The following is a 27,348-nucleotide window of genomic DNA, read 5'->3' on the forward strand; positions in this document are numbered from 1 at the left end:
GAACCCAGGAGGCGGAGCTTGCAGTGAGCCAACATCGCGCCATTGCACTCCAGCCTGGGAGACAGAGAGAGACTCCGTCTCAGAAAAAAATAAAAATAAAAAAATAACCTAACTGGCTTATGGTTTGGGGAAAAAAATACCTAACAACACCATAACTCACTTTAAATCTGAACAGAATCAATTTGGGGGCACTTTTGGCTTTGGGGATGAATCTCAGACAATCAAGAGTTGCTTCTCCAGGGACCCATGCATCCCCACTCCCACTCCTGCCCCTGGCCCTCCGCTGTCCAGCTTCAGCCCTGTGGAAGGCCTGCTGAGACAGGGGCTGTTGGACACAAGTCAAGCCACAACGGGGCCCATCTCAGAGCATCCTGAAGGCAGGTGAGGCAGAGACGGCTGAGCATAGTGAGCCTCTCCCCGCTTCACAGCTTTCATCAGAGAAATGGGGAGGATGTCCCAGCCTAATCCTAAGAGGACGCACTGGCTTTAAAGAACTTAGGAATGATCACCAATGTGTCTCCCCTGAAAGTTCCCACTTCCCAGGATCTCACCTGTGGGCGCAGGGAAGCCGGGAAAAGAAATGATGTCCCAGAAGAGATAATCCCCTTCTGGAGGGTGTGCTCTACAGATAGGTGGGCAGAGCTGAAGAGCGCAGAGTCCAGAAAAGCAGGTCCTGTGTTGTCGGCAAGGTTAGGCCCCGCCTGACGGAGCACGCAGGTGGGGGCCCAGTGCTCTGAGGCATAATTCAAGGTAGAACAAAGGCCTGCGCAGGAGCCACAGAGCCCACACATGCCCAGAAACATAGCAACTTCAGGGCAAGGGAACCAGGAGCTCCAGTAGGCTGCAGCAGCTCTGCGGCCCTGGCAAGCCACTTTCCTTCTCGGAACCTGTTTGGAACCTGCAAGCTGTTAGGCTAGATGCCTGCGTTTGAATATTCATTGTGCATCAGAATCACTTGGAAAGCTGTTTAAAAGTATACTTGCCCAAACAAGCCCAGAGATACTTAGTTAACTGGTGGTAGGTGAGGCCACCAGTATTTTTTAGAACAGAGATTCTGAAGTTTAGCCATGTCTGAAGAATACTACTACTAGCTCAATGGGTTGACAATCACTTAGCTTATATGAGAACAACCTGGAGGGCTTGGAAAAGCAGATTTCTGACTCTGCCTTTAGGATTTCTGACTCAGTAGGTCTGGGGAACCTGAGAATTTGAATTTTTTTGTTTTTATTTTTTTTGAGACAAAGTCTCACTCTGTTGCCCAGGCTGGAGTGCAGTGGTGCAATCTTGGCTCATTGCAACCTCTGCCTTCCAGGTTCAAGTGCTTCTCCTGCCTCAGCCTCCCAAGTAGCTGGGATTACAGGCGTGTGCCACTATGGCTGGCTACTTTTTGTATTTTTAGTGGAGATGAGATTTCACCATGTTGGCCAGGCTGGTCTCAAACCCCTGACCTCAAGTGATCTGCCCACCTAGGCCTCCCAAAGTGCTGGAATTACAGGCATGAGCCACTGCACCTGGCCTGAGAATTTGCATTTTTAACAAGTTCTCCAATGATGCTTATGCTACTGGTCTAAGGACCATGCTTGGAGAACTTGGCCCACACTACCCTAGACCAAGGCCACTTCAAGCATGATCCTCAATGTGGCAGCAACAGATCACCTGGAAGCTTGTTGGAAATGCAAATTAAGGTGCCTTATTACAGACTTTAAGATATGTCCTTATATGATGGAGAAAAGGATGATGAGGACAAGGAAAGGAGCTGCAGGGAGATAAAGGAGAGGAAGCTCAAGTGAGAGAAGAGAGAAGCCAGCCAGTTACCACTGCATTGGTGTGTGATTGAGATGGGAGCGGGAGAGGCTCTCAAGCCCAATCACAGTTGCCCCTCTCAGAGATCTGTTCTCTCCCCTTGCCTTTCCAGACTATTGTGAAAAGTTTTCATGAGCGCTCCTCCAGCCCATTTTGGCATAAATTACTGGCTCAGCCTCTAATCCCCCAATCATAATCCATCATTGCCAAGTTCATCACCTACCTGAATTATAACTGAAAAAGAATATATGATTTGAGTGACTTCCTGGAGACCTCAGGACAAGGGTTGATTCACCTTTGATCCTGGATCTGTGCTCCATACTGGAGCTGTAGACAGGCTTAATCACATGGACAGGCTGGCAGGCTGAGTGTGCTGTGTAAACCCTGGCCTCAAGTGCTCTAGGCTTGGAAGACCGACCCCTTCCTTGGCCTCCTGCCTAATTTATGGCCACAGCATCCCCTCAAACCCTGAGCTGCATAAATGCTATGAGGCATTAAGAAGAGAGGAGATAGCACAGGCCAGCTGGGAAGCAAGAGCCTCATTGCTGCCTTGGGCTCAAATCCAACTTACTGTGACCCTGGCCCAGCCACCTACTCTCTCTGGATCTTAATTTCTCTCTCTGCAAAACAAAAAAAGGAAGGCTCTCTGGCTTTCCTCAGATGGGCTTGCAAACTATCTCATATACATTAGATTGTCCTTTATTTGAGGTTTTTCCCCTCCAGTCTCTACTGGGTTTCCTATATTTGAAGAAGAACCAGTAAGGAGGGGCGGGCATCATACATGTCTCATTTACAGTGTGCCCCCCTGGTGCCCTAGCAGCTTTCCTCTGGGGAATAAAGCTCAGCCATGTGACTGATCATGATGTAACATAACATAAACATCAAAGTGAGAATATGGGCTGATTCCAAAAGCGGCTTCATTACTTACCCCCTCCTCAGCTCCCACTCTGGTAACTGCCAGCAGAACTGTTGCACATGACTTTAAATAGCCTCATTGGTGGCAAATCTTCAACCTTGGAGGGTGGTTTTGATTGTTGGAAACAACTCAAAGCTATCCAGAGCCAAGAATGGTGAATAGAGTAAGAGATTAAGGCTGGGAAATACCACTTTTAGTCTAAAACAAGGTGTAACTATAATTAAATCGATCCGGGGGTTGATCTGGATGGTCTATAATGTGTCCTCCAGCTCCAACATGCTATGATTTTCTTGTATAAATAGAAAACGGATTCTGAAGGCAAAGGCAAAACAATCTACAGGTGTTTCCAATGAAGTAACTTCAAGGGAATCTTTGTACAATTACTCCTTCTGGGATGACTACTTTAAAGGGCAATCCTCCTTCAGATATATACCTTATTTTATTTATTTATTTATTTATTTATTTTAAATTTTTTTTTTTTTTGAGATGGAGTTTCACTCTTGTTGCCCAGGCTGGAGTGCAATGGTGCGATCTCAGCTCACCGCAACCTCCGCCTCCCAGGTTCAAGCAATTCTCCTGCCTCAGCCTACCGAGTAGCTGGGATTAGAGGCATGTACCACCAGGCCAGGCTAATTTTGTATTTTTAGTAGAGACGGGGTTCCTACATGTTGAGGCTGTTCTCAAACTCCTGACCTCAGGTGATCCGCCCGCCTTGGCCTCCCAAAGTGCTGGGATTACAGCCATGAGCCACCGCACCCGGCCCGATATATACCTTATTTCATGGATTCAGCGACCACACTTTTTTTCATATTTTTATCTCTGAAATCAGGATGCAGGTAACAACTGGTAGAGGATTGTAGTTTAATAAACATTTTTTCTTTTTTAGTGGTACATAAAGTAATGGTGCATCTTTCAATCAATGGCATCTTAGACTTGATAAAATACGGTAGATCCTAAACTCTTTTAATTTTACCTTTCAGTACCAGTTGCTTTAGAATAATGCTTCTTATACTTTTTCACTTCTCAAGATTAGTATTTCTATTAATTAGTATTTTCACTAATCAAGGTTAGTATTGATTTTCAACTTTGGCTGCACACCCCAGAATCTCTGGGGATAGGATTCAGCCATCAGTAGTTTTTCAAGCTCTCCAGGCACAGGCCTGAAACCCCTTAAGATAAGTATAGCTGTCTTGTATCCCAGGAATCCAGGCTTCTGGGAAAGCCAACACAATGGCCAGTGGTTCAGAGAAAGGGAGAGGATTTTCTGGATTGAGCCATATGTGATATCCTCCATTATCTCTGGACTTTAGTTTCATAAGCAATACATCTTCTTTACTGATTGAGCTGGTTCAGCTTGAGTTTTCTGTTACCCAAAACCCACATAGAATGTAATCTCATCAATTGATGGAGCTAAAGAGGTAAAGGGGAAGGCAATGAAGATTTCACTAAAATGCCAGTCTCTTTGCTAAAGCATAGCAAGAGTGACCTTTGCTCCAATTCCCAGTAAGTTCCTCATCTCCGTCTGAGACCACCTCAGCCTGGACTTCATTGTTCATATCACTGTCAGCATTTTGGTCAAAAACATTCAACAAGTCTCCAGGAAGTTCCAAAGTTTCCCGCATCTTCCTGTATTCTTTTGAGCCCTCCAAACAGTTCCAACCTCTGCCCGTTACCCAGTTCCAAAGGCGCTTCCACATTTTTAGGGATCTTTATAGCAGCACCCCACTCACTGCAGTACCAATTTACTGTATTAATCCGTTCTCACACTGCTATAATGATGCTACCCGAGACTGGGTAATTTATTAACAAAGAAGGTTCAATTGACTCACAGTTCCACATGACAGGGAAGGCCTCAGGAAACTTACAATCATAGTAGAAGGCGAAGCGGACACCTTCACAAGGTGGCAGGAGGGAGTGTGCAGGAGAAACTACCATTTATAAAGCCATCAGATCTTGTGAGAATTCACTCACTATCACGAGAACAGCGTGGGAGAAACTGCCCCCATAATCCAATCACTTTCCTTCCTTGACATGTGGGGACTACAGTTTCCTCCCTCAACACATGGGGATTACAATTCAAAATGAGATTTGGGTGGGGACACACAGCCAAACCATATCAACTATCCTGGGCCAGGAGGTTGGTCACTCTTGTTCTGAGGTAGCAAAACAGCTGATTAAACTATATAGCCTTTCTGTTTGTTTTTTTAGTGGCAGGGTCTCAGCATGGTCTCAAACTCCTGGGCTCAAGCAATCCTCCCACCTCAGCCTCTTAAGTAGCTGGGACTATAGGTGCACACCACTGCACCTGGCTCCTACTATAGACTTTTTTATCTCAAGAGTCATATTGCATATTTGCCAAGACTTCAGCATCCCAGAATTTGTTAGCAAAAATTCAAGGTGTCTGAGGGTGAAGGCTACTTTTTGAAGCTTTTAGTAAGGTTTAAAACTGCCTCACCTGAACACAGGTGGAGAACAAAATGAGAATTTGCTAAGAGGTGACCCTTTTAGCTTGTTGTCTGCAATATAATTGCCAGGGGTCTGGCTATACATAATTAGGCTTGCAGAGTTGGAAAAGCCACATTCTCCACCTCCAGCTCAATTTTCTGCAAGTGGAGGCAAGAAGTAAGAAACCCAGCAGAGGACAGATCAGGACCCAGGAAAAGCCTAATTCTCCAGGTATTTCTCAAGTACATCTGTTAATTATCATCTGCCTAAGACAAGGATGTGTCCTCTGACAAAAATGTAGCTGTGAGCAAGAAGATTTAGAGATGCATCCTGATATGGTTTGGCTGTGTTCCCACCCAAATCTCATCTTAAATTGTAGTCCCATAATTCCCATGTGTTGTGGGAGGGACCTGGTGGGAGGTAATTGAATCATGGGGGCAGGTCTTTCCTGTGCTGTTCTCATGGTAGTGAATAAGTTTCGTGAGATCTGATGATTTTATAAAGGGAAGTTTCCCTGCACGTGCTCTCTTGCCTGCTGCCACGTAAGACATGGCTTTGCTCCTGCTTCATCTTCTGCCGTGATTGTGAGTACATTAAACCTCTTTTTCTTTATAAATTGCCCAGCCTTGGGTATATCTTTATTAGCAGTGTGAGAATGGACTAATACACATCCTCACCCAGTCTGAGGTTTCCAATTGCCCCAAAGTATAGTCCATTGAGAGCCAGAGGAAAAGTAGTACATTGAGGTCTGACTCGTTGCCTGGAGATAGAATTATCCAGACCCTGTTTTAGCTTAAAAAATGAATTCTCTAGCTTTGTCCAATAGCCAAAGGCCTAAAGCAACTAGACCCATAGGCTACTGGACCTGTTAGAATTGAGTTTGGTTGCCTCTACAGGAGCCTAAGTATAGTGGCTTCTCCATAATATGTGTTTCCTTTTCCTCCCACTCCCAAAATAAAAGATGTATCTTAGGCATTGAGGAAATGTCTGGCACATGATGGACAAATGAGTGAATGAAGCCAGCCCCAATTATGATCAATGATATAGCTCAAAGTAAAGCAAAGGGATAGACAGTGAGAGCACAGTTTCTCAGTTTGGGCTGGGAAAGAGGGATCTATGGTGAGAGATCTGAGCCTTAAGCCTAGACCTGAGCTGCCTCTTCTTCATATCTTAGATAGATCTCCACTTTGCCCAGCAACAAACATAGTACTGAGGGTCCTCAGTGTCCTCCCTGGAGGTTTATAGACTCTTCTGTCTACTAGACTACTATTCCCTGGGAACCTTTAATGTGTTGGGTAATGGACAAGATGGATACATCCAAAATTGTTCTCTATGATAAAGATGTAATAGACAAGGGAACCAGGGACATAGTGTATCTAATTCATTTGGAAATGTAAAGAATCCAGAATAGCTATGCCATTCTTGAAAAATAAGAACAAAGTTGGAGGATTTGTACTACCAATTTCAGAACTTACTGTATACTACAGTAATCAAAACAGTGTGGGGCCAGGTGCAGTGGCTCACGCCTGTAATCCCAGCACTTCGGGGGGCAGGAGGATTGCTTGAGCCCAGGAGTTCAAGATCAACCTGGAAAACATGGCAAAACCTCATCTCTATCAAAAATACAAAAATTAGCCAGCATGGTGGCATGCGCCTATAATCCCAGCTACTCAGGAGGCTGAGATGGGAGGATGGTTTGAGCCAGAGAGGCAGAAGTTGCAGTAAGCTGAGATTGCATCCTTGCACTCCAGCCTGGGCAACAATTCCAGATCCTGTGTCAAAACAACCAAACAAAACTAGTGTGGTACAGGCATAAAGACAGACATATAGATCTATGGGATAGAATCGAGAGTCCAGAAATAAACCCTACATTTATGGCCAATTGATTTTGGCAAAGGTGCCGAGACAATTTAATGAGGGAGAGAATAGTCTTTTCAGCAAATGCTGGGATAGTTGGACATTCACGTATAAAAGGATGGCTCTCTACCCTTAACTCACACCATACACAAAAATTAACTAAAAAGCAATCATAGGTCTAAACGTAAGAACTAAAACTACAAAATTCTAACAAGAAAACATAGAAATAAGTCTTTGTGACCTAGAATTAAGCAATGATTTCCTAATTACAACACCAAAAGTGCAAATGATAAAAGAAAAAAATCGATAAATTAGACTTCATCGAAGTTGAAACCTTTCTCTCTTCAAAAGACACCAAGGAAATGAAAAGACAAGCCACAGATGGGGAGAAAATATGTAAATATATTTACAAATCATACGTCTGACAAGGGACTTTTAATCATATGTGTTAGACAGAATATGAGCCCCCAAAGATGCCCATGTTGTTAAGTCCTAGAACCTGGCCAATATTACCTTACATGGCAAAAGAAACTTTGCAGATGTGGCCAGACATGGTGGCTCACACCTGTAATCCTAGCACTTTAGGAGGCCAAGGCAGGTGGATCACTTGAAGTCAGGAGTTCAAGACCAGCCTGGCCAATATGGTGAAACCCCGTCCCTACTAAAAATACAAAAATTAGCCAGGGTGTGGTGGCACGCACCTGTAATCCCAGCTACTTGGGAGGCCGATACAGGAGAATCACTCGAACCTGGGAGGCAGAGGTTGCAGTGAGCTGAGATCACACGCCACTGCACTCCAGCCTGGGCAACAGAGCGAGACTCTGTCTCAAAAAGAGCAAAAGAAAAAAGAAACTTTGCAGATGTGATTAAATGACCTTGAGATATGGAGATTGTCCTGGTTTATCCAGGTGGGCTCATTCTAATCAACTGAGTCCTTACAGTTGGAGAACCTTTCCAGGTTATGGCCAGAAAAAGATATGACCCCAGAAGCAGCATCAGGGTGATGCTACATGGCTAGCTTTGAAGCTGGAGGAAGGGGCCACAAGCCAAGGAATGCAGATGATGTCTAGAAGCTGGAGCAGGCAAAGAGACAGATTCTCCCTTACAGCCTAACAACACTTTACTTTTTAGCTCAGTAAGACCCATGTCGAACTTCTAACCTATGGAACTGTCAGATAATAAATTTATGTTGTTTTAAGCCAAGAAATTTGTAGCAATTTGTCACAGCAGCAATAAAAACTAATACCCCAAATAAAGAATTCTTATTATTCAATAAAAAGACAAATAACCCAATATAAAAATGGGAAAAAGGTTTAAATAGCCATTTCACAAGACACGTGAATAGCCAAAAAGCCCAGGAAAAGATGTTCAACATCATTGGCCACTAGGGAAATGCAAATCAAAACCACAATGAGATACCACTTTATACCTGTGCCCTAATCCCTAGAACCTGTGTCTATGTTACCTTACATGGCAACAGGAACCTTGCAGATGTGATTAAAGTTAAAGACCTTGAGATGAGAAGTGTGTCTGGCTTGCCTGCACGTACACCCAGGCAATCTAGCAGGAGCCCCCAGGCCATAAGCCAGCCATATGATCACAGGCCAGACACTTTGATCTTTAGATCCTGCCATTAGATGTCCAGTTCAGGACAAAACGTGGGTAATAGAGCAAGGAAAAAGATCCCCTTTTCACCTCTGCTACCAAGCTCAGAGAGGTTGCTATCAGATAGGATTTGAATGAAAAACCACGTGATGGTCCTGGGTTTAGTTAGGCTTTTACTGACTCCATTCATCCCGCAACACCCCGTGACCCCTCTCTGCATTTTCCTAGAGCTGAAGCTGGACATCAAAGATAAATACCATGAAAAGAAATGGCTGTGACACCCGAAGTCCCATGTACTTCTGAGACCTCACAGTAGACCACAGGGACAAAACTCTCTGTAGGGTCTCATTCTTTTAGGATCCTTGCTCAGCAGAAACAATGCACCATGGCCTGTCACTGTGGAGTGTTTCACACATACAGACTCTAGGAAAGACACACCTAAAAACAACCATACACATGAAGAAAGGTGTTTATTTCTAAATATTTCAAGTTCAACACAGGTCTCACTGAGCTAATACCAAAGTGTTGGCAGCCTCTAGGGGAGGAGCTGTTTCCTTGCCTTTTCCAGTTTCTAGAAGCCATCTGCATTGCTTCGCTTCTGGCCTCTTCCTCCAGCTTTTTGACTATCATCAAAAAGATATACAGGCTGGGTGTGGTAGCCCACACCAGTAATCCCAGTACTTTGAGAAACCAAGGAGGGAGGATCACTTGAGCCCAGCAGTTCCAGGGCAGCCTGGGCAACAAAGAGAGACCCCCATCTCTACAAAAGAAAAAAAAAAAAAGATGGGGTGTGGTGGCATGCACACCTGTAATCCCAGCTACTTGGTAGGCTGAGATGGGAGGCACTTGAGCCCAGGAGGTTGAGGCTGCAGTGAGCCATGATGGCACCACAGTACCCCAGCCTGGGTGACAGAGCAATACCCTGCCTCAAAAAGGAAAGACATACAGTAACAAGTGTTGGTGAGGATGTGAAGAAACTGGAAAAACTCATACATTTCTAGTGAGACTTAAAATAGTGCAGCCATTTTGGAAAATAGCTTGGCACCTTCTTAAAATGTTAAATATAGAGCCTATAATAAACATAGAGTATGTAGACATGTGACCTATTAGTTCCACTCCTAGGTATCTGCCCATAAGAAACAAAAGCATATGTCTGTATGGACATGAAGACCTGAATGGGAATTTTTTTTTTTTTTTTTGGGACAGGGTCTTGCTCTGTTACCCAGGCTGGAGTGCAGTTGCGTGATGATGGGTCACTGCAGCCTTGACCTCCTGGGCTCATGTGATCCTGCCGCCTCAGCCTCCCAAGTAGCTGGGACCACAGGTGTGAGCCACTACACCCAGCTAATTTTTTATGAATTTTTGTAGACACAGGGTCTCACTATGTTGCCCAGGCTGGCCACAAACTTCTGGGCTCAAGTGATCTGCCCACTCCCAAAGTGCTGGGATCACAGGAATGAGCCCCATGCCCAGCTGTATGGGAATATTTATAGCAGCACCCAGCTTGGGCAACATAGGGAGATCCCATCTCTATAAAAAATTTTTTTTTAAATTTAGCTGAGGGCCGGGCGTGGTGGCTCATGCCTGTAATCCCAGAACTTTGGGAGGCCAAGGTAGGCAGATCACAAGGTCAAGAGTTTGAGAGCCCCCTGGCCAACATGGTGAAACGCCGTCTCCACTAAGAATACAAAAATTAGCCGGGCATGGTTGTGGGTGCCTGTAATCCCAGCAACTCGGGAGGCTGCGGCAGGAGAATCACTTGAACCTGGGAGGCAGGGGTTACAGTGAGCCAAGATCATGCCACTGCACTCCAGCCTAGGTGACAGAGCGAGACTCCGTCTCGAAAAAAAAAACAAACAAAAAAAAATTTAACCAAGTGTGGTGGCACACGCCTGTAGTCCCAAACACTGTGAAGGTTAATGTGGGGGTATCAGTTGAACCCAGGGGATTCAGGCTGCTGTAAGCCTTGATCACACCACTGCACTCCTGTCTGGGTGATAGAGACCCTGTCTAAAACTAATAATAATAAAAAATTTATAGCATCATTATTCATAATAGTCCAAAGTGGAAATAACTCATTAGTTCATCAATCGGTGAATGGATAAACAAAATAGTAAATAATAATATATAAATAATAAGAAATAAAGTACCAATACATGCTACAACACAAATGAACCTCAAAAACATTACTCTAAGTGAAAGAAGCCAGTCATAAGGACTACATATTGTATGATTCCATTCAAATAAAATGTCCTGAATCGGGAAGTCTATGAAGACAGAGAGCAGACTGGTGGTTTCCTAGAGCTGGAGTGGGGGAAGTGCTGGGGGGTGACTGATGGCTAAGAATACAGAGTTTCTTTATGGTGCAATAAAATGTTCTAACTTAAATCATGGTGATAGTGGCAAAACCCTATAAATATACTAAAAATCATTGCATTGTACACTCAAGATGAGTGAACTTTATGGTATGTAAATTATACCTCAATAAAGCTAAGGAAGAAGAGAAGAACGAGCAGAACTCTGCATTGTGGAATTATCAAACCCTTCAAGTGCAGCCTTCCTGGAGGCAGGAGGTAAACCTTCAGCCTCAGGAGCCCAGGGATTGAAAACTCCCATTTGCACAGACCTAGCTGGGTTCCTAGTTGTACTGATTAAATATAGAATTTGATTTGATTCCAGTAGCCTATAACACTGGGCAAGATTAGTCAGAGCTTCCCAGAGAGAAAAGGAAGTCTTTTTGGGGGACAGCTCACTAAGACCGATGAGATTAAGGAATGAATTTGGCAAGAGGAAAGGATACGGCTACAGTATCCATGATTGCCAACCAGAAAATAGGGCACATGCAAACATATTCAGAGAACAAAGGGACAAATTACATGAAACCAGGTCTGGCCAAATGGGTATAGCCATATTAACCTCTGTCTGTACTCTGTTCCCAGAGGGTTCAAAGAAGAAAATCTAGGTCTTGTGGCTGACCTGGTTCTAAAAGAGCTTGGCTCCCAGGCCAGGATGTGGGGGTGCAGTCACTTTATAATAAATGGCAACATACAAGCAGGCAGGAAACTCATGTGGGAATCAGTCTGTTGTTAAAGCAAGGCCCCAGGTTGCCTGTGTTCTGAATACACGAAACTCATCCTCATCCATCTATCTTCACACCTGAGAGAGAGAAGGTGCTGTAACAAGCATCTTGATATATATGCATCTACAATCTGGTTATGAGGTTATCAAGCAAGAAAGACGCCCCAAGGGAATGCAGATGCTTTTTTCATAGAGGAAACAGTGAGTAAATAGCTGGAATTTATCTTGAGGGAGATAATAGAAGCACTTCTTTAAAATGTGGAAAAAACAATATTTTCCCCCAGAGTATTAAAGCCTTTCCAGGTTTAGATCATGTTTCTCATTAATAGGTTTCCTAGGCAGATTCATCTTAGGTCCATGAGACAAGGAGAGAAGTGGATCTGCCTGGTCAGTGGTTTTAAAACAAGCCAAGTTGAGGAGGGAGGGAGGGAGAAAGACATCAGCACCCCCCAAACTTGGCCTTCGTTTCTGCCCAACCTCAGAGCTTCTTGGAGGACAGCCCAAGAGCATACACAGCTCATGGCCTCAGGGATACTGGAAATTTCTGGAAGAAGCTTCGGCTTCTAAGTCTGCTGGGATCACTATATGTCATCGCTGTCTCAGTGAGGGCCTTTGGCCTTGTTGCCTACATAAATGTAAACACTAAATGTATTTGCTTTACTGACCTATTTGTGTAAGAACTAGCTTTGCTGGCTGAGACAGTCAATGAGATCACGAATATGGAAGCCTTTGAGAATTGGGGAGCACAGGGTGGGGAGATGCAGGAGAAGTGGCCAGGAAAAGTATTTATTGAAAACATTTAAAGGCTAAGCACTTTCCTTTAGATTATTACATTACATTCTATTTTTAAAATCATAAGGTAGGCATTTCCACTAACAGAGAGAGAAACTGAGGCTCAGGAGTTACGTGGCACATCTGACCCAAGCTGTAAGTGGCAGGGCAGGGTTCGAACTTTGGAAGGCCGAGGCGAGCAGATCACTTGAGGCAAGGAGTGTGAGCCACTGCGCAGGGCCAATCTTTTTTTTTTTTTTTTTAACTTTACTTTTTACTTTTAAATTAATTAATTTTTTCTTAGAGATTGGGTCTTGCTATGTTGCCTAGGCTGGTCTCAAACTACTGGACTCAAGCAAACCTCTCACCTCCACCTCTGAAAGAGCTAGGATTACAGGCATGAGCCACTGCACTTGACCCTGAAAGGCCCCATCATAGATGTTCTTTAATGACCATTCCAGCTATGACACATGGTGGATTTTTCCCCAGCCTTCTCCTCCTGCAGAGGGTTCCCTCAGAGCTGGTGAGCTCCTGCGTGCCTGCCACTGCTCTGTTCCCTCCGCATCCCCAGAATGCATCTCCTGGCAGCCTGTTTCACAGGTGTGCACACTTACCTTCATGAAAGCCCTGAGGTTAAATGACTTGCTCAAAGTCACACAACTGGCTGCTGGAGCAAGGACTTCAGCCTGCACAACCTGGCTGCAAGTCCAGAGTTTTCCACACCACCATCTGCCTCCTCAGACAGTGCTCAGGCAGCACCCAGGCCTCCCAGGGAGAATGCCCTCCACCCCACTGGCCTGCAGGCCATTAGGCTCCCTGCAGGAGCAGAGCTCTTCCTCTTGTCTTCTGCATCCAGCACCCCTCACCTTTGTGCTGGCCTTCAGCACAACCACACCTTCCCAAGCCTGTCCCTGATGTCCCTTGGGTACACCTGGGTCATGTGTGTTTGGGAATGAGAAACAGGTTCATCAGTTCTATTTTGAGCTGTCTTGTCCATGGGACAAGATCAAGATCCATGGGCATCTTCCTGAATTCTTCTTCCCGTGGGAGCAGACATTCTACCTCATGCAACTTTTAACTGGACAAACCAACTATGTGTCATTAACGCTGTGTTTCTCTTCCAGTCCCAAGTGTGGAACTTTAATTCTTTCTGTCAAAGCTCCCTCTAGATCTGTGATGTGGTAGCCAGGAGTCTTATGAACGCATGAGCCGGGGACACTGGGCAGGGTAGCGAGGGTTCTAGCTGTGAATGCAGGAAGCCACCATGGGTAGTGCCACTCAAAACTTTTGGTGGCAGAAATGAGGCTCTTGTCCTAGAGGGACATCTGTAAGCAAAGTCCTGGCTTGAGATTTCTAATATCTATTAATTATTGTGCGTGAGCTTAGGTAGAGAGGAAAGATGGAGAATGATGGCTAGATGGCAGTTGATGGATGTTAAATAATAGATAGTAGCTGGTAGATAGTAGGTAACTATAGACAGTAGAGAATAAAAAGTAGCTGACCGATTGTTGCACATGGCAGGTAATAGATAGTAGCTGATAGTAGATCACAGATAACAAATGGAAGATACCGGATAATGGTTAAGGATAATAGAAGCTGATAGTAGATAATAGTAGATCGTTGATAAGAGTGGCTAATAATGGATAATAGGAGCTAGGTGATAATAGTAGCTAATGGTGGCTAATAGTTGGTAGTGATAATAGTTGCTAATAGAGGGCAGTGCTATAGCAGGTAATAGTGCTGGCTGTAGATCATAGCTGATAGCTCATAGGTAGTGGCCTAAAAGACCACTAAATACAGAGTCTCCTAGTTGCATCTATTATTCTAAATGGCTGAAAGACACACTTGGACAATCTTGTGTGAGCCTGTCCTGAAGTTTCTGGAACCCAAAGTGGCTGGGGTGGGGGACACTCAACCCAGTAGTCATAAAACTTTGTTTCCAGTTTAATGTCCTTCTTTAACTAGGTGTAGGATCTCAGGTCCACCATGAAACCCTAGGATGCCTCATCGCTAAGGAAGGGGATGGATCATAATCCCAGCTCTACCCACGCCAGAAGGCAAAATGAGGATCTACAATAGCATAAACACTCTTTGACATTTCACAGGTTGATGCAGGAGTCAAAAGGCCAGCAAAGCTGGCGAAAGCCCATCTGCAGGAGGCTGACCATTGGCCCTGGTTCGTAGGCAGAGGGGATAACTGTGTTTTGCAACCTCACAGTCAGCAGGGCACCCCCACAGTCAGCAGGGCACTGCAGGGGGCAGGGACAGCATGTGGCTGACAGGCTAGCCCAACTGCTGATAGGCCAGGGATATCTTTTCTGGCTGTTCACAAATGCTCACAATCATAATGTTCTCCTCACACTGTCCAACAGTTTCTGTTGTTTTGCTGATGGCTTCCTCCACTGTACTTGCAGTAAAATCTAAACACCTCATCAGGACCCACAAGGTTCTCCCTGATCAGGTACTTACAAGCTTTCTGACCTCAGCCCTGTCCTCTCCCCACCATCCACACGGTTGCAGGGACGTCTGCTTGCTCCTCAGACAAGCCACGCTCATTCCTTCGCACAGGGCCTTCCCACTTGATGTTCCCTTCTCCTAGAACAGTCCCCCAGCATCCACACCCTGAGCTGTGGGCATGGCTGGTTCCTTCTCACCATTCAGGCCTCCACTCTTCTGTCACCTCCTCAGAGAATACTCCCCACTCCAGTCACTCTCCAACACATCACTCTGTTGTATTTCCTTCATAGCATTTAATCCCTATCTCAAGTGATCTGTTTTATTTACATGTTAAGTTGTTCAATGTCTCTCTCTCTCTTGCACTCAGATGTGACTTCCATGCAGTCAGGGCCCTTGCTATCTTTTCAGTGAAGTTTCCCCAGCACCAAGAACAGTTCTCAGCATGTAGTCGCATCTCAATGAACGATGAATGAATCAATGAATGCAAATGAACGAATGAATGCAATGTTGAATGAATCAATGAATGCAAAAAAAAAAATGCCATTGCATCTGCAACAAGATGGAAGCTCTGGGGCCACACAGGCTGGGGTTCTGAGATAGCTCCCCATCAAACTGGCCATGGGCTGTTGGACAAGTTACTTAACCTCTCTTCTTATCTTTAGTCAGTTCAGTTACAAACCTCAGAATGATATCAACGACATTGAACTTGATCTAGGCCCTGCGTTCCCGAAGGTTGACAAACCCCTCCAACCCTCTTGTGTTCCCCAAAATGGCTAAGCTGCGCTCCTATATTCCCAGAAAACACCCACCTCACCAGTCCTCAGCGACTCAGATAGGACCCTCCGCTACCTTTCTCATGACTCCCATAAGACTCACTGATGGGTCCCTTGCTTACCTGCCCCTATAAAATCCTGGGCCCCCTTCCTTCTCTTTTAGACACTCCTCATTAATAAGCACTCTCCCCATTGCAAATAGCCTTAATAAAATCATCTTCTTAATTAACTGGTGCATTCTGTTTTTCACAATATTTTTCCCCTTGCAGACTTAATGTGAGGATTAAGTGAAATAACATGTGTGAAAATTGTATTGCAAAGCACCTTCAATGTAATTTTCCCTCGATGAGATTTGAATGATCTCCAATGATTCTCTAGATTGAGGCAGAATATTGGTCCACTCACAGGTCACAGAAAAATTAACCACAAAACATAATCATGGTTACTCAGGTCTCCAACCCCATTACCTCTGCTCCCATGAAAAAGAGGAGAGGGGCCAGGTACAGTGGCTCACGCCTGTCATCCCAGCACTTTGGGAGGCCGAGGCGGGTGGATCATTTGAGGTCAGGAGTTCAAGACCAGCCTGGCCAACATAGTGAAACTCCATCTCTACTGAAAATACAAAAATTAGCTGGGTGTGGTGGCAGGTGCCTGTAGTTCCAGCTACTCAGGAGGCTGAGGCACAAGAATTGCTGGAACCTGGGAGGTAGAGGTTGCAGTGAGCCGAGATCATGCCACTGCACTCCAGCCTGGACAACAAGAAGGAAACTCCATCTCAAAAAAAAGGAAAAAAAAAGAAAAAGAGGAGAGGAAAATGCCTACCCTATTTTTATTACATATATATCCATATATATCTCTCTATGCATATATATATTTCCATGCATATGCTTTGTATATATCCATATGATATGCATTAATATGTAAATAAAATACACAGTACCTACTATAATATTAGAAACTATTTTGGTGTCTCCCGCATATTGTGTGACAAGCACTATGTACTAGCTATTATTATTCCCATTTTTCGGGTGAGGAAACAGTCTTAGAGAAGGTAAGTGATTCATTTGTCCAATGTCACACCACTTATTAACGACAAAGCTGGAATTTGAACACAGGTCTAACTAACCCCAAAGCTCATGCACTTTTCCTCTACTATCTTGCTAACTATCATTCATTTAACATGCATGTTAAGTGCTTTCTCCGGGCTTATCACAAAGAGGAAAAGGTTGTTTAGACAAATGTTGCCCTCAAAAAGCTGCCAGTCCACTTTCTGAGGCAAGACTGAGATCCTGGGGCCAATGAAGAGATCATACAAAACAGAGTTGACAAATAAGATCTCAAGGGAGAGGTTCATAGAAGGAAAAAATCAATGTGCACCAAGGAGGCTGGAGGTGCATGCACTGTTTTATGAGTGTGCTCAATAAACAGACTGGATGAATAAATGATTTAATTAACACCTAGGGATGAGATGAGATTTCATTTGGGCTTTAATTATGACTTGCCCCAACACCTCTAGTCCTTCCATTGTCATAGGAAGGGAGTGAAGGCTCATTCTGACCCCAGTGGGCTTCTCCCCTGCATAGCTCCCTCCTGCCACCACTCCCCAGAGGGCTGGGTTTGCATTCCTAGAGAAAAGACCTTCAGCTGGGAACCCTAATTCTTTCGCAGGTGGCACGGTGCCTTCCAGCTCCCCACGTGACTGTCTCCTAAGATCCTCCCTAAAAGCTGACGATGTTTAAGTTATGGAAATTAAGGAGCAGGCACATTCCTCAATTCCCGGCATGGCACAATGGCCATTAACCAATTAATAACTGGGCATGTGCCAGCCAGTATCAGGGTAATTATTACATGGTAATTGCCATATCATTAGAGGGTAAATATAGGGTCGGACTGTCATCCACCCCGAAGAGGGCAACTGGGAATTCATTTTATTCCTATTAAGCATAATTACTCCCCAGTCTCTGGGAACCTGTGATTTCCAATATAATTATATAGTGTTTGCCAACTCCATCCACAAGGGATGGGGTTCAAAAACAGACAGTGAGGGGCAGACTAGGGAGGTGTGGGGCAGGAGCTCAAAACTCACAGCAGCTTCGGGGTTTAGAAGCTAAATCTATTGGGCATATCCAAAGATAAAAGGGCCAAGTAAGGGAAAGAAAGAGAGAAGGTAGTTTCATTGAGATTTCATAGAATCCTCTTTTATGAACATCTAGAAAGGAAATTATACAGGCCTTCATTATCCAAAATCTCCCATAGAGGGTATCATTCACTCGTTCATTTCATCCAAGGCAATGGCATGAGTATTACCAGGTACCAGGCATTCTGCATAGCACTGGAGACAGAAAGGAAAATCAAACAGGGTGCCTGGTTTTTAAGAGTCCAGGTGGTTGCATGGAGCATGCCATCTTCACCCCTCATTTTACAGATCGGGAAATTGAGGTTCCCTGGTTGGCTACCCTTGCTGATCTCTCTCCAAGAAATAGAACAAACAACCTAAAAAGCAGAAGGTCACCTACAACGCCAAAAGGCGCCTTCTCACTTGTAGACCAAGAACCTTTAATGCTTGACAGGAGGCCTGCAGGTGTGACAACTGAGACATAAAGTTGATAAAGAACCCTAAGAGCTGCCAGATGAGAGCAATAGGAAGCAATGTTCCCAGCCATGGAAGATATGAAGCTCTGACCCTGTGCAATCTCGGCCCTCCAGAGACACCACTTTTCAAGCTAATGTGTAACAATGCCATATATCACCTTTAAAGAGAACTTGCCTCTAATAAACATTTACATCAAAAGTATTTTTCTATAAATCAAGTAACAAATCCCCGGCCTATCTGAGACATGCTCTGTATCTGGGAGCCTCACTATTAAATCAAGTATTGTAATTTGCTTCAGAATTGTTCTGCCAAAAGGTTGAAATACACAGACTCATAGCTCGTCAATCTCATGGGTTGGTGGGAAAGCCCTTTTGGTTTTCTCTTTATTATTCAAGCCTTCTTTCAGTTTCCCATCTGGCTACCCTGTAGTGCTCTCAGGCTCGAGGGCACTGGATTGGGGAGGATGGGTTGCTGGTTCAGCTAGCAGAAGAGGCAGGGGATTAACTAGATCAGAAGCCTTTGATTATCTTCCAGTGATGTAAAAAAAAGAAAGCATAACAACAACAAAAATAGTACACTAATAGCTACATTAATAAACCTATTACATGCTAGGCACTGAGGTGGTGCTAGGAAGAAAGAGGAGAACCAGATGGACAGGGGCCCTGCCTCCATGGAATTTACAGTTCAGCGATTTACAAGAACCTTTACATCTAGTGTCACATTTAATCCTCACAACCTGGTAGGATTAGCCCCATTCTGCTGATGAGGCTAAGTGAACCACTCAGCTTCCTACAGCTAGAAACAGGCAAGGCAAGGCTTTCTACCCAGATCTGTCTGGTTTCAAGCTCGTTCTATGCCCCAAATACCTTCCTGTGTACAAGAAAGCATAGTTCTCAGAACACTAAAAAATCCTCTACTTCAATTCCCACGTGGCCCTGAGGTGTGACGTGTTGTCTCCTGTCCACCCAGCTTGCCAATAACTGCTCTTCAATTGTGTGTTTATTGTCTCTTTGGCACACAGTTACCATTGCAGTAAAATGTATACTCAATAATACAGTACTACTATGATTTTCAACTACTAATGGAATCACTATCTTTGTTTTTTTTTTTTTTAAGCCATGGCAATAAAATTGGCTCCAAACAATACTCTTGCAGTTTTTTTATGTCTTTCAAATTTACTGGAAACTGTAATAACAGAATGCCTGTAAACATGCAAATGGCCTTCCTGGAAAAAGAGAGGCTTTGGTTTCTATCATGGGGGGGCTCACAGATTGATAAGAGCTTAGAAAGAAGGGGCTGAGAACCCCTTGGAAGTCAAGAGGAGTCTGGGCCACATGAATCCAACCTTAGATGTTTGGTGATTCAAAGAGTGAAGAGCCATCCCTTCTCCATGCCAAGAGCACCCAAGAAGGACTGTGGTAAAGAGAAGAGAAGTTGAGGAAGAACTGGATATACCAGGAGTTCTGGCTGGCCCTCTTATGGGAAGAGGGTATGATCAATGTGTGCCACACTCTGGTTTCTAGTCCAGGGTTTAGGGCCAAATTGGAGGGCAAAGGTAGACAAAAGGAGAAACAGACACTAACCAAAAAGATAGTCCCAATCTTGAACCCTCTCTGAAATTAAGACCACCTGAAATATGAGTCTCAGAAGATGTTCTCCCCAGGGACCTCAATCTGTGGCTCTAAACTTTGGCCCAGAATGGTCACCATTTCCTTAGGTTAAGACACAACTCCAGAAGGGCCATGCCAAATTCCAAGTACGTTATAGTTAGTATGACATAGTCCCATTCTGGTAGCGGTTAGTTTATAAATCTTTCTCCGAGAGCAGCACTCTCATGGAAGAAGACTCCAGATAAAGAAAAGTTGATGGGGGTTTGGAGGGTGAGATAACCTAGAAGTTTCAGAGAACAAAGGAGAGAAGCAGGTCTGGCTGGACCCCCATAATGAGAGAGGAGAAAGCCTGGACAAAAGATCAGTGGAAGGAAAGAAAGAGGGATAAGTTCAAGAAAGCGGTGGAGGGAGGAGAAAGAAGGAATCTTATTTCACCAAAGACAAAGTCCCTAAACACAGGAGTGGGAGAGCAAGTAGAGGCAGGACCTGCTGGAGTATATTTGGTTGCAGGGGCCACGATAGGCCTTGATGCTTAACTGGAGAGCCTGGAATGGAAAGCAGGGAAGCATCAAAAGCCAAAGCTTCAGGGAGATGCCCAAAGAAAAGAACCACAAGGAAGAGAGTGCTTTGAAAAGGAATTTGCCCAGGAGACCAGAAAGGCATGAGAACTAAGTAGCCCAAACATCAGGGCATAAGGAATAAGTTAGCCAGCCTGACTAATGTACTCGTCTGAGTCACATCAAATTAGGTGACCAGGCTGTGATTATGGAGCTTGCCAACAGGTACATATTCTACACTCAGAACTTCCTCACATGACAACTGATGGATCTGGCTCAGGAAGCATGGATGCCTTCCTAGGAGATGAGACTAAGTACTCATGAAAGTGGGCAGAAGTTTCCCCCATGGGGATCCTTAGCCTGTTTCATCACCTGAAGTGGCACAGAAATGAGTGCAAAGGAAGAAGCTGAAGGCCTGGAGATCTGTTTTCCCAAGCAGGCCCATGTGCAATGCATGCTCCCGACCCCTCCCCACTCCTGGCTACCCTCAGTTTGTCCACATTATCTGCACCCTCACCCCCATCCCAGCCCTCAAATTATCCAAATCTACTCTCATTTTACCAACAACACCCAAGCCTGACTCTGCTCATCCCCACCATGGGGCTTCAGATGTCAGGGAATAGTCCAGTCCCAGAGCCTGCTTCAAGGACCCTCAGGAGCCCGGCTGAGCTGGGCCAGGACCCAGCGGTGCACACACCATCTCCTGTGACCCCTACATTGGAGGATATCCAGTTTGATCAAGCAGCGACTGACATTTGAAGAGCAAGAGGGCCAGGCTGGAAGCCACTGGATAGGCAACTTCAGAGAAAAGAAGCAGACACAGCAGGAGCTGAGTGATAGACAGAAATGATTTGGTGCCCACTCTGCTGCAGGCTTCCAATGAAAAGAAGGTGAGGCCGCCTGGGAGGCAGGCAGGTGCTATGGGGGACAGGTCTGGGTACACACTTGCATCTGCTACAGATTGATTCATGTAAGCGATCGCCAAGTCTCTGCAACTCCATGTGGAAAATAATCTATGGCCAGTTTCTAAGAGCACCTCCCTTTCCCCACCATTCAGCACATTTCTAGTGCTCTCTCCAGACGATCCAAGTCCCCACCAGGATTGCCGACCCAACTTCTCTGCCTCTTCAAATTCTTTCCACTCTTAAAAGCCTAGCCCAAGTCCCCACCTACCATGAAGCCTTCTCTAAAGACCCCAGCCCAGGAGGAGCAGCCCCTCCTGACCTGTAAGACTCATGTTGCCTGTCTCCATCCATGGCTTTGTCATGGGCCCCCCTGTCTAAAGCTGGTTCACTTTTCCTGTATCACAAATAGAGTGTAAGCTCTTTACAGTCAAGGAAGACCCTGTCATATACTGTTCTAGTGTCCTTTACAGCCTCCTGTAAGCAAGTGCTTATAGTAGTTTTATATGTCAACTTGACTGGGTTAGGGGATGCCCAGATAGCTGGCAAAACATTATTTCTGGGTGTGTCTGTGTGGGTGTTTCTGGAAGAGATGAACATTGAATGGGTAGACTGAGTAAAGAAGGCCTACCCTCTCCAACATAGGCAGGCACCATCCAATCCATTGCGGGCTTGAATAGAACAAAAAGGCCCTGGAAAGGCTAATTTGTACTTTCTTTTTTCTTTCTCTTTTTTCTTTTTCTTTTTTTTTTTTTCTGAGACAGAGTTTCACTCTTGTTGCCCAGGCTGGAGTGTAGTGGTGCGATCTCGGCTCACTGCAACCTCTGCCTCCCGGGTTCAAGTGATTCTCCTGCCTCAGCCTCGCGAGTAGGTGGGATTACAGGCACCCGCCACCACACCTGGATAATTTTTTGTATTTTTAGTAGAGATGGGGTTTTACCATCTTAGCCAGGCTGGTCTCGAACTCCTGACCTCAGATGATCCTCCGGCCTCAGCCTCCCATAGTGCTAGGATTACAGGCATGAGCCACCCCACCTGGCCTAATTTGTACTTTCTTCTTGAACCTATGATAATCATCTTCCCCTACCCTTAAATATGAGAGCTCCTGGTTTTTGAGCCCTCAGACTCAGACTAAATGACACCAGCTTTTCCAGGTCACCAGCTTGCAGAAGGCAGATTTCAGGATTTCTCAGCCTCTATAATCATGTAAGCCAATTCCCATAATAAATCTCTTCATAGATATACAAATATATCCTATTGGTTTTGTTTCTCTGGAGAGCCCTGACTAACACAATGCTCAATAAAAACTTCTTTATGAATCAGTATCAATAAGAACAGTGATCTCTTACAGGCTTTTATCGAGAAAGAGCTGATAACAGTTCAAGTTCTGGCTCTTTTCTTCTTTGTGAGCTCAGGCAATTTATTTAGTTTTTCTATGCCTCTTTTCTCACAGGTACAGTGCAGAAATTGAGCCCTACCTCATGGTGTTTTAAACCCAATGAAATAATGTATGTTAAAGGTTTCACATGACCATGGGCACAGAACAGGTGCTCAGGCAGTGCCAGCCTCATCCTACCCACCAAGTTTATTCAGTGCTTTCCGTTTGACAAAACTCTTCCCTGTATGTCATCTTAGATGAGCCTTGCGACAACCCGCTGGGGTATATTCTATTAGTATGCCCATTTTACAGGTGAAGAAACTGAGGTCTGGGAGTTCATGTAACTCTAGCCCAAAACGACCCCATTAGTGAATCCCAGAAACAGCCTTCCTCCCCCCGCCTCCCCCGCCCAACAGGGAGATCTAGGGTTTCACTCTGTCACCCAGGCTAGAGTCCAGTGGCACAATTATGGCTCACTGCAGCCTTGAACTCCTGAACTCAAATGACCCTCCTGAGTAGCTGGGACAACAGACATGCACCACCACACCTGGCTAAGTTTCTTTGGGGTTTTGTTTGTTTGTTTGTTTTTTGTAGGGATGAGATCTCGTTATGTTGCCCAGGCTGGTCTTGAACTTCTGGCCTCAAGTGATCCTCCCACCTTGGCATCCCAAAGTGCTGGGATTATGGGCATGGACCACCTTGCCCAACCCAGAAGCAGCCTTCTAATGGAGTCCATATGACTTCAAAGTTCAGGCTGCCTGGCCAGGACCATGTGGCATCAAAGCAGTGCCCAGAAGTGATGCCTGTGAAGATGCTGTCTTAAGTCTTAGGTAGAATAACAGGAACTTGCTAGGGGCAAACCCCAAAATTCAACTAATGGGGTTATAATCAATAGATGAGCACAGAGACGCAGGGGCTGTGGGTGGGAGCAGCCTTCTCACACTGACCACCACCCCGGTGCAACAAGGGTACACAGCTAGCAGGACCAAGCCGTGGCCAGCATCCTGCATGAGTGAGCACAGTTGATTGTGCCTTAGTCAGGATGCTGAGGAATTCAGCTGCAGGCAGTCTCCATGGCAATGGTAATGGAGAAGGGATGCAGCCAGCTCTTCCTGGCCCAGCCCTTCTGCTAGGGACAGAAAAACAAGCTCTCCCAGGTGCTTCCTGACCAGTAACCTCTAAAGTCTAAGCCCTCCTTATAGCTGCTCCATCACAAGACTGGGGTGGGGGGCGTGGCGGGAGGACAAAGTAACTGAGGGAATTTCAGGAGAGCCGAGAAAGCCTCCATGGCCCCAAATGTCTCCCCCACCATTATGAATGCCACCTGGAGATATTCAACCTAAGGCTTCAAGGAGCTGGGGGAGGGAGGGGGCATGGAGGGAAAGGTTCCTTGATGGTCACCAGCTGTGTGTCAAGCATTGCATTACATCCTTCAGGTCCACCTCCTTTGATCCACACGATATCCTTCATGAGGAAGATATCAGCATCCGCATTATATGGACAAAGACAGCAGAGACTCAGAGAAATGAAGCACGCACCAGCGCTTAGTCAAGTCAAAATGTGAGCACAGACCTGTCTGATTCAAAATATGTGACTTTGAAGGGGTAACACATCCACATTTTATCACGAAAACCTTTGGGGGTTGGGGCTCATAACTGCTAGTTGAGAGAAAGGCTGAGGACATGGAATAAAACCTGGGGCAGGGCCAGGCCACAGGGAGAGTCTTGGGAATTTTTAGGGATGAGCCCCAAATTTCAGCGACGGGGGTCAGAATTTAACGTGTCCTCCTCCTCCCTCACACCCTTTCTGTCAGGAATATGACAGGCTGGAGGAGGAAGGTGAAAGGTGCGGTTTAGAAAGACTGTGGTATACATGTTTGGCAACCACTTGGAGAGGGCAGATGGGTGGGGTGGGTGAGAGAGGGCCTGTCCTCCTTCCCTGTCACAGCCAGAGAGAGACCATTCCCCATGACTGCACACTTGTATTAAAAAGAATCCAGGAAATAATTACTGGATGGAGAGGATTTATTAAATTGGATAAGTCCTGGATACAGCCTTCTTTTTAGGCTTTGAGTGGTTTGTGTATTTTTTTTTTTTCATTAAGGCTGCATAATAAAATAATGGCATAATTAGTGAGGAATTTGTTACCTTTCAAGGAAGAGTCTTTAATTCCTCTGAAGAACAGCTCTCCTCCCCCAGGCTCCATCTCTGCGATGGTACGAGGAGGAAATAAGGGGAGAAAGGAGGGCTGCCCTACCCATCAACAGTTCCTAGAGGTGGGAATTACAGGTCGCCACCCCACAGGCTGGAGTGCAGTGGTGTGCTCTTGGCTCACTGCAACCTCCACCTCCTGAGTTCAAGCAATTCTCCTGCCTCGGCCTCCTGAGTAGCTGGGACTACAGGCACATGCCACCACACCCTGGCTAATTTTTGCATTTTTAGTAGAGATGGGGTTTCACTGCGTTGGCCAGACTGGTCTTGAACTGCTGACCTCAGGTGATCCTCCCGCCTCGGCCTCCCAAAGTGCTAGGATTACAGACGTGAGCCACCACACCTGGCCCGTCCACCTTTCTTGGACTCACATTGGCCTCTGCCAGTGTTTCCAAAATGTGTGGTTCTCAAACAGCCTCATCAGAATCTAGGTAAAATGCAGATAACTGGGATCCATTCCTACATAATCCAGGAGGACAGTGGATATGCAGGCATCCACATCCGGCACACTGAGCGATTGTTACTCCTGCTAAAGCTTGATAACCACTGGTTCACCCAGGAACTCTGTGGGGGTAGGCGGGGTGTCAGGAAAGGGAGGACTTGGTGCTCATGGGAGAGCAGAGTCGTGTACCCCCTTTGTTCCCTCTATAACATGAACAGTTAGGAAGATCCTTGTTTAGTATCAAGCCTGGCTACCGTCCCTTCTCCTATTTGTTCCTCACTTTTCCCATCTGCATAATAGATTGTGCTAGATATTCTAAGGTCCCTCCCGTTCAGCCCTGAGATTCTTTGCTTCAATGACCCATTATCAACCAACTCCTTATCATCTATTATCCCTCCCAAGTTCAGGCAGAAGTGACCCTGTGATGGTGATGAAAGAAAAGGAAAGTCAGGACAGGTTAATTCTGGAAAGGACTCTCCTTCTCAATTCTAAATTTAAAGCTCTGGTCCCTAGTCAAACACAAATATCCCTGGGCAGGGTGACAGTTTAGGCTGCTGACAGGTTCTTTATTCTTGACAGCAGATTTTAATAGGAGGAGAAGAATGTAGAGAAAGATGTTAAGACTGTTTAGATATGAAAGAGGTAAGAGGATGAAGAACTATATAAGTGCTCTGGGAGCCCAGAGTCTGAATTCCAGGCCGAATGTAACAGTGAGAGAACTCTAACATAGTTGACTCCATCTTGCTTCTAACCTCACGGGTTGTCTTCGCTCATTTCTGCTGGTAGTCAGAAATGGGAGGAATTTACTCTATAGTTTAACTTTAAAGCAAGGATGATAATAGTTCTTTCCTAAAACTAACCCCCAAAGAGGTAAGAAGTGCATACACGCAAGTAATAATGTTATGCTAAAGATTTACAGGCGAGGCCGGGCAGGTGCAGTGGCTCACGCCTGTAATCCTAGCACTTTGGGAGGCTGAAGTAGGAGGATTGCTTGAATCCAGGAGTTAAGACCAGCCTGGACAACATGGTAAGACCCCATCTCTACATAAAAATACAAAAAATTAACCAGGCATGGTGGCGCACACCTGTAGTGCCAGCTACTCAGGAGGCTGAGATGGGAGAATTGCTTGAGACCAGGAGGTGGAAGTTGCAGTGAGCCTGGGTGACAGAGTGAGACCCTGTCTCAAAAATAAATAAATAAATAAATAAAAAGATTTATAGGAGCACTGTGACCTGACCAAGGACAAAGAAGTGATGCAACCCCCTTGGACTCCTGTTGATGCCCAGATGTCTGTGGTCACCTGCCACCTCCTGACCTCTAACCCTCTTTGCTCCCCCTTCCCAATATGAAAAAAAGCTCAATATCTATGCCTTTCAAGATGGTTCTTCAGGGCATTATTCCACCATCTTCTTGGCTTGCTGGCTCTCTGAGATAAAGTCACTTTCCTGCCCCAGCACCTTGTCTCGTGACTTACTGACCGCCATGAGGTGAGCTTTGGACTCAGCTACCCTAACAAGGCCATGTGTAACTGCATGATGACAATGTTGACTTTTATCTGAGCCCTGTAATCCTAGAAAACAGTGAAGGTTAAGAAATCCACTCAACTTTTTATTCTGGAAAACAGTGTACCTATAAAAACAAAAACACTTTCCATATGACTTAGATAGGACTCACAGATGCGTGCCCCACCTCCCACCACCGTCTTGTTTACTTATGTCAAGGCCAGACACAGACCCTCCCCAGTCTCTTTCTTTGCCGCATAAATGATTAATTGAATGCTTGTCCCCACTGACTAATAAGAACAAAATGCTTGTTAACCAAACTGGTTAAACTTCTCTCCTTCCTCCAGGTTCTGAACTCTGGCTCGCCCTCAGCCTGAGCCGCAAAATAGTCTGGCCTCGGAGAAACAGTCTTCAGTTTCCTATAGGATGGTGCCACCCATTCATCCCC

General features: G+C 45.3%; 1 long non-coding RNA gene across 1 annotated transcript; it reads left to right on the top strand.

Annotated features, from left to right (window-relative positions):
* The first annotated feature begins 5,629 nt into the window (after window positions 1-5,629).
* On the top strand, window positions 5,630-27,348 carry LOC117975036 (uncharacterized). Its single transcript, XR_004665257.2, has 3 exons — window positions 5,630-5,748; window positions 24,182-24,305; window positions 27,248-27,348. It is a non-coding gene; the product is annotated as an uncharacterized LOC117975036 (long non-coding RNA).

Source organism: Pan paniscus, chromosome 9 (genome assembly GCF_029289425.2).
Source record: "Pan paniscus chromosome 9, NHGRI_mPanPan1-v2.0_pri, whole genome shotgun sequence".
In the NCBI taxonomy this organism is placed as follows: Eukaryota; Metazoa; Chordata; class Mammalia; order Primates; family Hominidae; genus Pan; species Pan paniscus.